The sequence below is a fragment of the Rhinolophus ferrumequinum genome, chromosome 6 (assembly GCF_004115265.2).
Source record: "Rhinolophus ferrumequinum isolate MPI-CBG mRhiFer1 chromosome 6, mRhiFer1_v1.p, whole genome shotgun sequence".
NCBI classification, from domain to species: domain Eukaryota; kingdom Metazoa; phylum Chordata; class Mammalia; order Chiroptera; family Rhinolophidae; genus Rhinolophus; species Rhinolophus ferrumequinum.
In genome coordinates this window covers 27013420-27025951 of record NC_046289.1, presented here as the reverse complement: position 1 = coordinate 27025951, position 12532 = coordinate 27013420, and positions in this window count along the sequence as shown.

Sequence of the window (12532 nt, the reverse complement as noted above, 5' to 3'; positions counted from 1 at the left end):
TTGGCAAATATCTTTTCCCATTCAGTAGGATCCCTTTTTGTTTTATTGATGGTTTCCTTTGCTGTGAAAAAACTTTTTAGTTTGATATAACCCCACATGTTTATTTTTTCTCTTACTTCCCTCAAGCGAGGGGATATATCAGTAAAAATCTTACTCCGGGTAATGTCTGAGAAGTTTCTTCCTATATTTTCTTCTAGGTATTTTATGGTTTCAGATCTTACATTTAAGTCTTTAAGCCATTTTGAATTTATTTTTGTATATGGTATAAGGAGGTGGTCCAGCTTCATTTTTTTGCATGTGTCTGTCCAGGTTTCCCAGCACCATTTATTGAATAGACTGTCTTTACTCCATCGTACATTCTTGCTTCCATTGTCGTAGATTAAATGGCCATATAAGCGTGGATTTATTTCTGGACTCTCTATTCTGTTCCATTGATCTATGTGTCTGATTTTATGCCAGTACCATGCTGTTTTGATTACTGTAGGCTTGTAGTATAATTTGAAGTCAGGTATTGTTATACCTCCCGCTTTGTTCTTATTTCTCAAGATTGCCTTTGCTATTCGGGGTCTTTTATGGTCCCATATAAATTTTAGGATTATATGTTCTATTTCTGTGAAAAATGACGTTGGTAGTTTGATAGGAATTGCGTTGAATATGTATATTGCCTTAGGCAGTATGGACATTTTAACTAGATTAATTCTTCCTATCCATGAACATGATATGTGTTTCCATCTATTTATATCTTCCTTCATTCCTTTCTTCAGTGTCTTATAATTTTCTGAGTACAGATCTTTTACTTCTTTGGTTAAATTTATTCCCAGGTATTTTATAGTCTTTGGAGCGATTGTAAATGGGATTGTTTTTTTAATTTCTCCTTCTGATGTTTTATTATTGGTATATACAAATGCAACTGATTTCTGAATATTAATTTTGTATCCTGCTACTTTACTAAATTCATCTATCAGCTCTAATAGCTTCTTGGTGGAGTCTTTAGGGTTCTCTATATATAGTATCATATCATCTGCATACAATGATAATTTTACTTCCTCCTTACCGATTTGGATGCCTTTTATTTCTTTTTCTTGTCTGATTGCTGTGGCTAGAACTTCCAGCACTATGTTGAATAGAAGCGGAGATAGTGGGCAACCTTGCCTTGTTCCTGATCTTAGGGGGAATGGTTTTAGCTTTTCCCCATTGAGTATGATGTTAGCTGTGGGTTTGTCATATATGGCCTTTATTATGTTGAGATATGATCCCTCTATTCCCACTTTCTTAAGGGTTTTTATCATAAATGGCTGTTGGATTTTATCAAATGCTTTTTCTGCATCTATTGATATGATCATGTGATTTTTATTTTTCATTTTGTTAATGTGGTGTATCACATTAATTGATTTGCAGATGTTGAACCACCCTTGAATACCAGGGATGAATCCCACTTGACCATGGTGTATGATCTTTTTAATGTATTGCTGAATTCTGTTCGCTAATATTTTGTTGAGGATTTTTGCATCTATGTTCATTAGAGATATCAGCTTGTAGTTTTCTTTTTTCGTGGTGTCTTTGTCTGATTTTGGGATCAGGGTGATAGTGGCTTCGTAAAAAGTGTTTGGGAGTCTTCCTTCCTTCTGGATTTTTTGGAAGAGCTTGAGGAGAATAGGTGATAATTCTTTTTTGAACGTTTTGTAAAATTCACCTGTAAAGCCATCTGGTCCAGGGCTTTTGTTTGTTGGGAGATTGTTAATTACTGATTCAATTTCCGTGATGGTAATCAGTCTATTCAGGTTTTCTGTTTCTTCTTGAGTTAGCCTTGGAAGGTTGTACGCCTCTAGAAAATTGTCCATTTCTTCCAAATTGTCAAATTTGTTGGCATATAGTTGCTCATAGTAACTTCTTAAAACTTTTTGTATTTCTGCAGTGTCCGTTGTCACTTCTCCTCTTTCATTTCTGATTTTATTAATTTGGGTCTTCTCTCTCTTTTTTTTAATGAGTCTGGCTAAAGGTTTGTCGATTTTGTTTATCTTCTCTAAGAACCAATTCTTGGATTCATTGATCTTTTGTATTGTTTTTCTGGTTTCTATTTCATTTATTTCTGCTCTGATCTTTATTATCTCCTTCCTTGTGCTCCCTTTGAGCTTATTTTGCTGTTCTTTTTCCAAATCCCTTAAGTGTGAAGATAAACTGTTGATTAGTGATGTTTCTTGTTTCTTTAGGTAGGCCTGCAAAACTATGAATTTCCCTCTTAGGACTGCTTTCGTGGCATCCCATAGATTTTGGGTCGTCGTGTTTTCATTTTCGTTTGTCTTGAGACATCTTTTGATTTCTTCCTTGATCTCCTGCTTGACCCATTCATTATTTAGTAATAAGTTATTCAGCCTCCATGAATTGGTGTGTCTTCCAGTTTTTTTTCCTGTAGTTCATTTCTAATTTCATAGCATTGTGATCAGAGAAGACAATTGGTATGATTTCAATTTTCTTAAATTTATCAAGACTTGTTTTGTGGCCTAACATATGGTCTATCTTGGAAAATGTTCCATGTGTGCTTGAGAAAAACGTGTATTTTGCAGCATTGGGGTGAAATGTTCTGAAAATATCGATTAAATCCAAGTGGTCCAATGTATCACTTAAGGCTGTTGTTTCCATATTGATTTTCTGTCTGGAAGACCTGTCCCTTGTTGTCAGAGGTGTGTTGAAGTCCCCTACTATGATAGTGTTACTGTTGATCTCTGTCTTTATGTCAGTCAGTACCTGTTTTATATATTTAGGTGCTCCTATGTTGGGTGCATAGATGCTTACTAGGGTTATGTCCTCTTGTCGGATTGATCCCTTTATTATTATATAGTGCCCATCTTTATCTTTTAGTATGTTCTTCATTTTAAAGTCTATTTTGTCAGATATAAGTATTGCAACTCCAGCTTTTTTCTCGTTTCCATTTGCATGAAATATCTTACTCCAACCCTTCACTTTCAGCCTGTGTGTGTCTTTTGTTCTGAGGTGAGTCTCTTGTATACAGCATATACAAGGGTCTTGCTTTCTTATCCAGTCAGCCACCCTATGTCTCTTGAGTGGAACATTTAATCCATTTACATTTAAAGTGATTATTGATAGGTACATAATTATTGCCATTTTTAAATTTGTAGTTAGGTTGTTTTGATCTTTCTTCTATTTACAAAAGTCCTTTTAGTATTTCTTGCAATGCTGGCTTGGTGGTAATAAATTCCTTTAGCTTATTTTTTTCTGGAAAGCTCTTTATCTCTCCATCAACTTTAAATGATAGCCTTGCTGGATAAAGCAATCTAGGTTGTAGGCCTTTGTTTTCCATCACTTTGAGTATCTCCTGCCACTCCCTCCTGGCCTTCAATGTTTCTGTAGAAAAATCATTTGATAGTCTTATGGGAGTTCCCTTGTATGTAACCCTCTGTCTTTCTCTTGCTGCTTTTAGGATTCTCTCTTTGTCTTTAAGCTTTGCCATTTTAACTATAATGTGTCTTGGTGTGGACCTGTTTGGGTTTATCCTGGTTGGAACTCTCTGCACTTCCTGGGCTTGTATGTTGGTTTTCTTCATCAGGTTGGGGAAGTTTTCAGACATTATTACTTCAAATATGTTCTCAATCCCTTGCTTACTCTCTTCACCTTCTGGTATTCCTATGATGCGCATGTTGTTGCGCTTGATGTTATCCCAGAGGTCTCTTAAGCCATCCTCATTGATTTTTATTCTTTTTTCTTTCTGTTGTTCCGTTTGGGTGATCTCTGCTACCTTGTCTTCTAAGTCGCTGATTCGATTCTCTGCTTCATCTAACCTGCTGGTAATTCCTTCAAGTGAGTTCTTAATTTCGGTAATTGTGTTCTTTAGTTCTAACTGGTTGTTCGTTATGATTTCTACATCCTTCTTTATGTCTTCTCTAAGCTCCTTAAACATTCTTATCACCAGTGTTCTGAACTCTGTCTCTGAAAGGTTGGTTACATCTGCTTCATTTGGTTCCAGTTGTGGAGGCTTCTTCTGTTCTTTTATTTGGGACGTGTATCTTTGTTTCCCCATTCTGGCTGACTCTCTGTGTTTATTTGGATATATTAGGTAGATCCCCTAGAGTTCTTAGTTCTTGCTAGGTTATCTTATGTAGTATGTGTCCTTTATATTTGACTCGCACCACGTCGTCCTTCTCCTCTGCGTGTGCTCCAAAGGTGTCTCTTGTGTTGTGCACACTGTCCCGTTCAAGAAGATCTTTAATTGCTTTTTGCTTGTGAGTAGGTGGAGTTAACTCCTGGGCTGACCCGTTGTGAGACTTGGCTCTGCCCCCCACAGGGCGCTCTGCTGCGTGAGGGTTGACCACCCAAATGTGGTTTGGCCTCTATGGGCTCCAGTGCCTGCAGAGAACCCCCTCTGGGTGTGTGACTTGCAGGTCAAACCCGGCAGCACTCCGGTTTGGTCTGGAGTTGGCCCCTGGATATGCTGAATCCTGTGCCTCTCAAGCTGGGCCCCGGCAGGGCAGTTTCAGAACAAAGCAAATCACCAAGCACAACAGCAACAACAACAGCAAAGAAAAAAATCAAATACATTCACATGCAAAAGCACCCGATAACCCCCACTCGACACAGGCAAAGATATCAAAGATATAAAGACAAAGCAAAACAAAACAAAACAAAGCAAAACAAAAAGCAGCGACAGTCTCGGCCTAAGCCCACCAAGCAATGTCCAGGTTGTCCTCTGCTGTACCAAAGAGCCCCCTGCTTATTGTGCAGGCAGAGATGGTCACCTAGTGCCCAGAGTGATTTTGGGACTGCAGACTTAAATGCGTGGGCCTGAGGGGTCTGGATGATAGTTTTTACAAAGTCAGTGCAGTTTCTGCCCTTGCCTGCACATATGCACACTGAGAGTAGCACCACCAGCCCCGTGTCCAGTACTCCTGAGTCTTAGGGCACTTCTTCAGTGTGTGTGTATGGGGGGGTGCGGGCGGGAGATTTCTGGTCTGCTGAAAGCCCAGAGCTGCTCCTGCCTTACTGCTGATCTCTGGGTGTGTCTCTGCAGTTGCACTTGCCCCGCCCTAGGCAGGCCAGAAAGGGTGGGGGCTGGGGATGGAGGGGTCTTCTCTCTCCCAGCCCAGCCGCGCGTCACCCTCTTCCCGCAGGCCAGAAAAGGTGGTGGCTGGGGGTGGAGGAGTCTCTTCTCTCCTAGCCCAGCCAAAAACACACTCTTCCCAGTCTCCTTACTGGGTCAGGGCTGCCTGTCAGGCTTCCCAGAGCCTGAGCACTACTACGGCTCCTCTGTAATCTGACACTACTCCTCAGTTCAGGGGCCAGTTTAAGTCTCCGGAAGGGCGGGGGTAGGATTGGAAGAAAGGGGCGGGAGAGGGGCCCAGGTATGGAGTCTGTGTTCTTTGTCCTCCCTAGGGCCCACTAGCCGCCCTCCCGGCAGGAGAAATCAGCCATGGGACGCAGGGAAAGAGCCCACCTCCTGGTCTCTGTGCTCTCCGTTCCGCCCTGGGATCCCGTGCGTGCCTGGAACTGCGGGTGCCACCGTGGTTTTCGGTTTTCGCCGCCGCCGGCTGAGACTCCGCTGCGGGCTGGGATTTCCCTCCGCCGCCGCAGCTGCCGGCCGCGGGTTTTCACTCTGCTCCCTTCCTTCCTTCCTTCCCCTGCTCGCCCAATTAGCGCACCTTCAAGTAATCCTTAGCTTCAAGTAATCCACGAGTCTCTAAGCTGTTCTGTGTGATGAGCAAAGAGTTCTTTGATGGGTTATAGGTCCTGTTTGTAATAAGATCCGGAGGAGAACTCAGAAAGTGCGCCCTGCTGCCGCCATTCCTAGGAAATCCAGATTTATTTCAAGTCTAAGTTTCCTGACCCCTTAAAATAATGCTGAGACAAAGAAAAAGCTTTTTTATACTTTCCTTATCTCAGCAATCTGGCATTCACATTTTTCTGGCCAAGACAAACATTAAATGATTCCTGCAGTGATGCTGTTAAATTTCTTTAAACACCAGCACCTTGTACACCAGCACCCCTCTCCAACAAAAGCCAGATTAAAATACTCTTGTTAAAACCTAACGACGTTAACTGAGGACAGTCACTTCACATCTCTAAAGTTCTACTTTTCCATCTTGAAAATGGGGGAATTTCAATCTAATAAGATTATTTAAGCATTAGGGACTTCTACTGTAAAGTGCTTGGCGAGTACTTAATATTACTAGTATTTTTAGGTGAATCCTGCATTTCAGGTGGTGTCCTGGTCATGATAGGTGCTCAGTCAAGTCTGACAATGGTCACTCTTCAACTCATTTCCAAAATTACACCAGGGGAAATATTTATTGGACTTTCCCTGGCTTCTCTTTCTTAGAGGACAAGAGATTTTTAAAAAATTCATTCCTAGGAAATGTGTCAATGCTCTTCAATCTGGAACTCAAAGGGATCAACATTTGGGAGCTTTCTCCTCTCAGTTTTACTCCTAAAAGTTCATCCCAACCTGCAATAGTTTTTGTTGGCAGTCCTCAAACTAGTATAGACCAGCATGGACTCGTATTTGTAAATAAAGCTTTGCCTGGAACACAGCCATACACTTTTGCATATACCAGAGGTGCCAAAACAATGTATACAAGTGGACACTTTGTTCAACGTTGCTCAAGCAGTAGTTCGCCATAATCAGAAATGTCTGGACGCTGATGGTAACCACTTTGAGCACCTCTTGTAATTGCATAAGTCAAATGTGATTTGTATTCATTTTTTGTTATCATTATATATTGAGTATTACACTTTTAATAGTTTTTTCCTTTCTTAAAATGTGTATACATTTTTTTTTGATATATATATATATATATATACTCTACGGTTACTTTCACACTATAACTGCAAAGGAACCAAGGCCCATAGGCCTAAAATATTTACCATCTTGTCCTTTATGAAAAAATTTGCTGACCCCTGATCCTTGCTGTTTAAATTCTGGTTTCTTTCTTTCTGATGGTTTAAAAATGACCACAATTCTTTGTACTATTCCCATCAAGGGATGGAGTTTAGGTACCCTTCCACAATGCCTCTGGGCTTGGCCCTGGCTCGGTCTGGCCAATGAGACATCAGCAAATGTGACAAATGCAAAGGCTTGATTAGTGCTCTCCACACTGGGGCTTGCCTTCTTGGAACACTTCCCTAAGACACCCCTGCCCCCATGCTGTGAAGAGCCCAATCTAGTCTGTTGGAAGATGAGAGGCCATGTGGAGAAGAACCAAAGCATCCTAGCCAATAGCCAGCACTAACTTCCAGACAGGGAAGAGAGGCCACCTAGGACTACTACCCCTGTTCTGCCGTCAGATTAATGCAGATGCATGTGACCCCAGGTGATATCGGGAGAAACAGTCAATGCATGGAATCTTTAAAAATTATTAAAATATTGTTGTTTTAAGTCACTAAGTTTTGCAGTGGCTTGTTATATAATTGGTAATTGACATACTTTCTTTGCCCACCAAGGGAGAAAACGGCCATTTTGTACACACTACAGTTATAGACTAGCACTTTGACTCTAGATCTGAACTTTGCTTAAGCTGCATGACAGAGCAATGATGCCCAATGTAAACTGCCTTTTTCTCTTCATATCAAAGTCAGCTATGTGTAGACTAACTTCAGCAAAAGGTCAATATTCAGTTCTGACAAGTCCTTTTTCATCCTGTGGCACAAACCCATTTCTGCCTTCTATGTATCTTGTAGGGCTTTGGGGCCACAGTACGATACTAAAGGTTGGCAATTGCTTTCCAGTTTTGTATATAAATACAGAACAGTACTGTTACTGTTATTGTTGTGCCTCGTATAGTCAATTCCCTATTATCCATAATGAAAGGTTGGGCTAGCATGAACCAAATTCAGTATAATAAACTTCAATTTTCTGGAATGCGGAGAAGTGGACTACTCATCGGCTTGAATTCCCAACTCTGGAACTAACTAGCTATATATCTTGAGCAAGTTATTAACCTCTTTAAAACCTGGGTTACCTTATCAAGAAAAATAGGATTATTGATACAGCCTTGCATATGTGAGAATTTGTTGACATTAGTTTTGCAAAAGGACACCCCAGTGAAGTAAGTGCCTGCCACCATGGAGAATGGGGACAGTATAGTGCCATGGTTATGTATGCAGGTTCTGGAGCTAGACTGCCTGGATGTAAATCCCAGCTGTGGCACTTAATAGCTGTGTGACTTGGGCAAATTACTTCATCTCTATATGCCATGTTTATCTCATCTGTAAAATGGGGATGATGACAGCAGCTGTTGTGAGTCTTGAACACATACTTAGAACAGTAGCTGAAATATTGATAAGGTTCAATAACTGCTAGTCAATTCTTACTAGTAGTAGTACATGATAGTGCCCTTATCCTTATCTCCTGTGGCGAAGCTAAACCTCAAATTGATCAGATTTCTTTCCTCTTTCCATTGTTCTGTCAGAAGTGCTACTCTAAGAAGTTGGCAAAAAAAAAATTTATTCAACAATCTCCAAAATAAGGTGGAAAAAAAAGATTGCAAAGATTCATTGACAAATGCAGCAACTTTTTATTGAATGTGAATACTGAGCTAGACACATTTAGACACACTATTATCTCATTTGTTGTATCTAGTATCAAATAGCAAAGTTTAGGAAATTATCATGTATTTTCATGGCATCATTAACATTTAATCTGTAGAGATAATACGGTTTTATGCCCATGTGTCTGTCTTCCAAGTTGCTATAGGGCATCTATTTGGTCTGAGAAACAGATTGCTGTTTAGATCCAGACATGCAATGTTAGGATCAAAGTAGAAAGGAAGCAAAATAAGGTTCATAAGGAAAATAATCTTGTTAAGAACTAACATGGCCTGGGGGTAAAATACACATATGTCCTGTAATAAGAAATTCATATTCAAATCAGAATTGCAGACAGAATTAAAATGGAATTCAATTCTGTGATTCCATTTGCAAATCTGAAAACTAAGAAGGATCATCTCATTTCCTGTCATTGATCAACAAATTTAATGGTTACAGTAAATACAAAGTTCTTTTATGACTCTGTTTGTTAATGACTGACTTGCATTTGAAAACATACTTCAGCCTTCTCCTTTTCCTTTCCCCATGCGAAAAGGTGATTATGAACAGTAAGGACAAAATTTAGAAACAAGACATACTGTTTGTTCTAACTTGATTCCTTAGACACAGCAATACTTTCTCACAGTAGATGTTATTACAGTATCATCAAGTGCATCAGGTAAGCAAATCAAGTGCTACGTAGTCTGTTGATACAAATATCAACATCAGGAGTATACGGCTGTTAAGAACCTGGTTCCGACCAGAACATAATTCCTTAATACTGTTTTCCTTTGGATCACAATTGCCCTTTGGAATGTAAGTGCTAGTCTCAAAGATTTGCCGATTAAAAAGAAACAGCAAAGAGGCCTACCCCAAGATAATCAACTCTAAACCTATTATAGGTGAGAGGTAGAGAGCTTCATCACTCAACTTTCTGCTTCTAGGTGATGTTAGAAAAATACTTTAACACCAAGATTACCAACAAATACTCCACCACCTTCTGATAATGAGCTATTTCAGCTTAGAGTGACTATATCTTATTTATCTTTGTATCCTCAAAACTCAGCACATAGTACGCACTCATTTATTGAATGAAGGAAAAACCCTCACCCGTCCAAAGATAAATTTCGACTAAAGTTGAGTAGAATAAAATCTTTATTGACTCCACATGAAATTACATAAACTCCACTCCCGTACATACTTGACAGCTTAATATTCCTTATGTTGTTTCATTTTTTAAATACATCTTAAGTTGCTTATTTACACAATAAAAACAATGTTCAACATCAAAAAACATACTTCTCTAGTTTAGAACTACTGGAATTAGTCTCAGGAGAGCTCACTTAATTGAACTTGGTATTAGGTCTTTCTCAGATTATTCTGTGGCATCTCCCAATTTTGCATGCTTGCAGTACACTTAAGCTGTCAATCAGTTTTCCTGGTCTTTATTTAAGGTCTAAAGAGAGAAGATGGAAATGGACTAAGATAAAAAGGATAGTTCTGCATGTGATCATGTAGTGGACACATTCAAGACATAAATAAGACAGAAAGAGCACCTCTGCAACAAACTGTCTTTGCTCTGGGTTATTAGCTCACCTCTCTGAGCCTTGATTTTATCATCTCTAGGACAGATTCATTCTAGAATCTTTCTGGTTCCCTTTGACGCCAATGTTCTACATTTGGTTCGTTAACAGATGCACAACCTGAAACACCCACTAATACATTTTGCTGGAGGTTGGTCAGTCCTTAGCAAATCAGAAGCCACTTGCTATTCTACACCTATACTTGGAAGAGAAGCTCATGAAGAGAGGCGCTCTAAAAAAGGCCCTAGATAACTTTCATTTTTGGCTGGAGCACTGTCTGTATGTAACTTAAGTAGTGTCTAGTTTTAAATGCCGTACAGCATTTTTTACTGACATTGCACACTGGAATCACTTGATGAAATTAATTTTATTGGTGCCCGAGTCCCACCCCCGAGATTGTGTTGAATTGATCTAGGTGCAGCCCACGCATGAGAATTTTTACAAACTCTCTAGATAATTCCAACCTGAGGAAAAGGGGACAATTACTGGCATAGAGCAGTGATTCTCAAACGTTAGCTGAATCAGTCATCTAGAGGGCTTATTAAAACATTGGTGGGTGCCCTCCCCATTTTGATTCAGGTCTGGGGTGAAGCCCAAGAATTTGCTTTTCTATTAAGTCCTCAGGTAATGCTCCCCCCTTTTTTTTTTTAAAGGGCACAGCTCAAAGTGGCCCAGGTGGGGATCGAACCGGCAACTTTGTGTTAGTAGCACGCATGCTAACCAACTGAGCTAACCGGCCACCCCTTCTCACGTAATGCTGATGCTTTTGTCCAGAGACCTCACTTTGACAACTACTGCCAGTGAGGAAGTATCATTGATGGTGGTACCTGAAGTCGAGTTTAAATCCTGATTCTATTATTACCACTGATGTAACCTTAGGAAAGTAATTTTATTATCTTTTCTTTAGTGTCTTTGTAACAATACTTAGATCGGAGCTGTGAGGCATAAATAGTGTTACCAATCAGGGTTTAGTACAATACCTGGCACAGAATGCAGTAACAAATATTCATTTCCTTTTTCCATTACACATGGCTAGATGCTGTGATTAAGTTAAATCAATAGCACAGATTAAAACTTGGCAGAAGGAAATAGAGATGATTGAAGCAATGTGATATAGAGAAGTGTTTTAAGTATATCGTCTTAAAAATACTTTCATTTGTTAAAACTTTGAATACAGTAATTTAGGTGGTAGGAATATAAGATACAATCTATAAAGTGCCAGAAATACTAGATTGAATTTATAAAGAGCACGAATGTTTTCAATGACCTACAATAGACTCCAATATCTTATCTATAAGTCTTCTAGAGAATCAGAAATAATAGCATATCTGCCTAAAACTTTAGTATGTTGATCTTTAAATGCTATTTAATTCCAGAAAAAAACCTAAATTATTAAAGTGCATCAGAATCCCTATTATTAACCAAATCAAAACTTCCACCGACAATGGGATAGGTGTTCTTTTTACATATATATGTCAACAAATAAAAAACTAAATAGCATTCCTTCCTGCTTGCCATTTTGCACGTGTCGGGTCCTCTCAGGAGTTAACGTCCAGACCCTGAGCTGAATCTTGGAAGCAGCAGACCCACTGCAGAAGCTACCGCACAGACCTCCAGATACAGGGAGGGCATCAGGGACTGTGCCTCCACAGCGGGGCAGGTTGTGGTGGGAACTGGAATACTGTCAGTGTTTCTCTGTGGAATCTACAAGTGCAATCGTCCGAGTGAATCTCAAAGGCACTGAACAGTTCAGGTCTAAAGGCGTACGTCACATCAGGATTGTTTAAAGCAAGTTTCCCCCTATACAAATAGTTGACCGAGAGGGCAACGTCTTTCTGGGATTTTTATTTTTAAAAGCTTTCCCTTTCTACTCTGGCCTCATGTCATTACATGACAGCTTTCTTTTTCTGAATTCCTAAAAACGTGATGGTTGCCTGCACATCTTTGCTGCTGCATCGTGTTCTGAATAGTACCATTTATTTCATTGTTTTCAACTTTTATTTAATCTGATGATATACTTTTAACTTTTCATCTATTTATGAATTCTCCTAACTAGACTGTGAGCTCAAGGGTCCTCAACTTGTCCCCTTCCTCCATGGAACTTTCTCAAGTGTCTCAAATTCAGTAACCATTCTCTTTTGATGTCTGCAATATAAATATGACACCAACTTACATTTCCCTGCCTATACAGCTAATTTCATTTTTATAAGTTTTCTTGTCCCAACTGGAACTAAAAAACCCATTTAGGGTGGAGGCTATATGTATTTCATTTCTTTGCAAAAGTGTCTTAACAAAGCTGATAAGCAATCGACATTTGTAAAATACTCACTAGATAACCCATGCTAAAAATTAGACACAACTCATTACCTCATACTCTTGCTGTCAAGATTATATAAGGCCTAGAGTCTTGCCAGTGT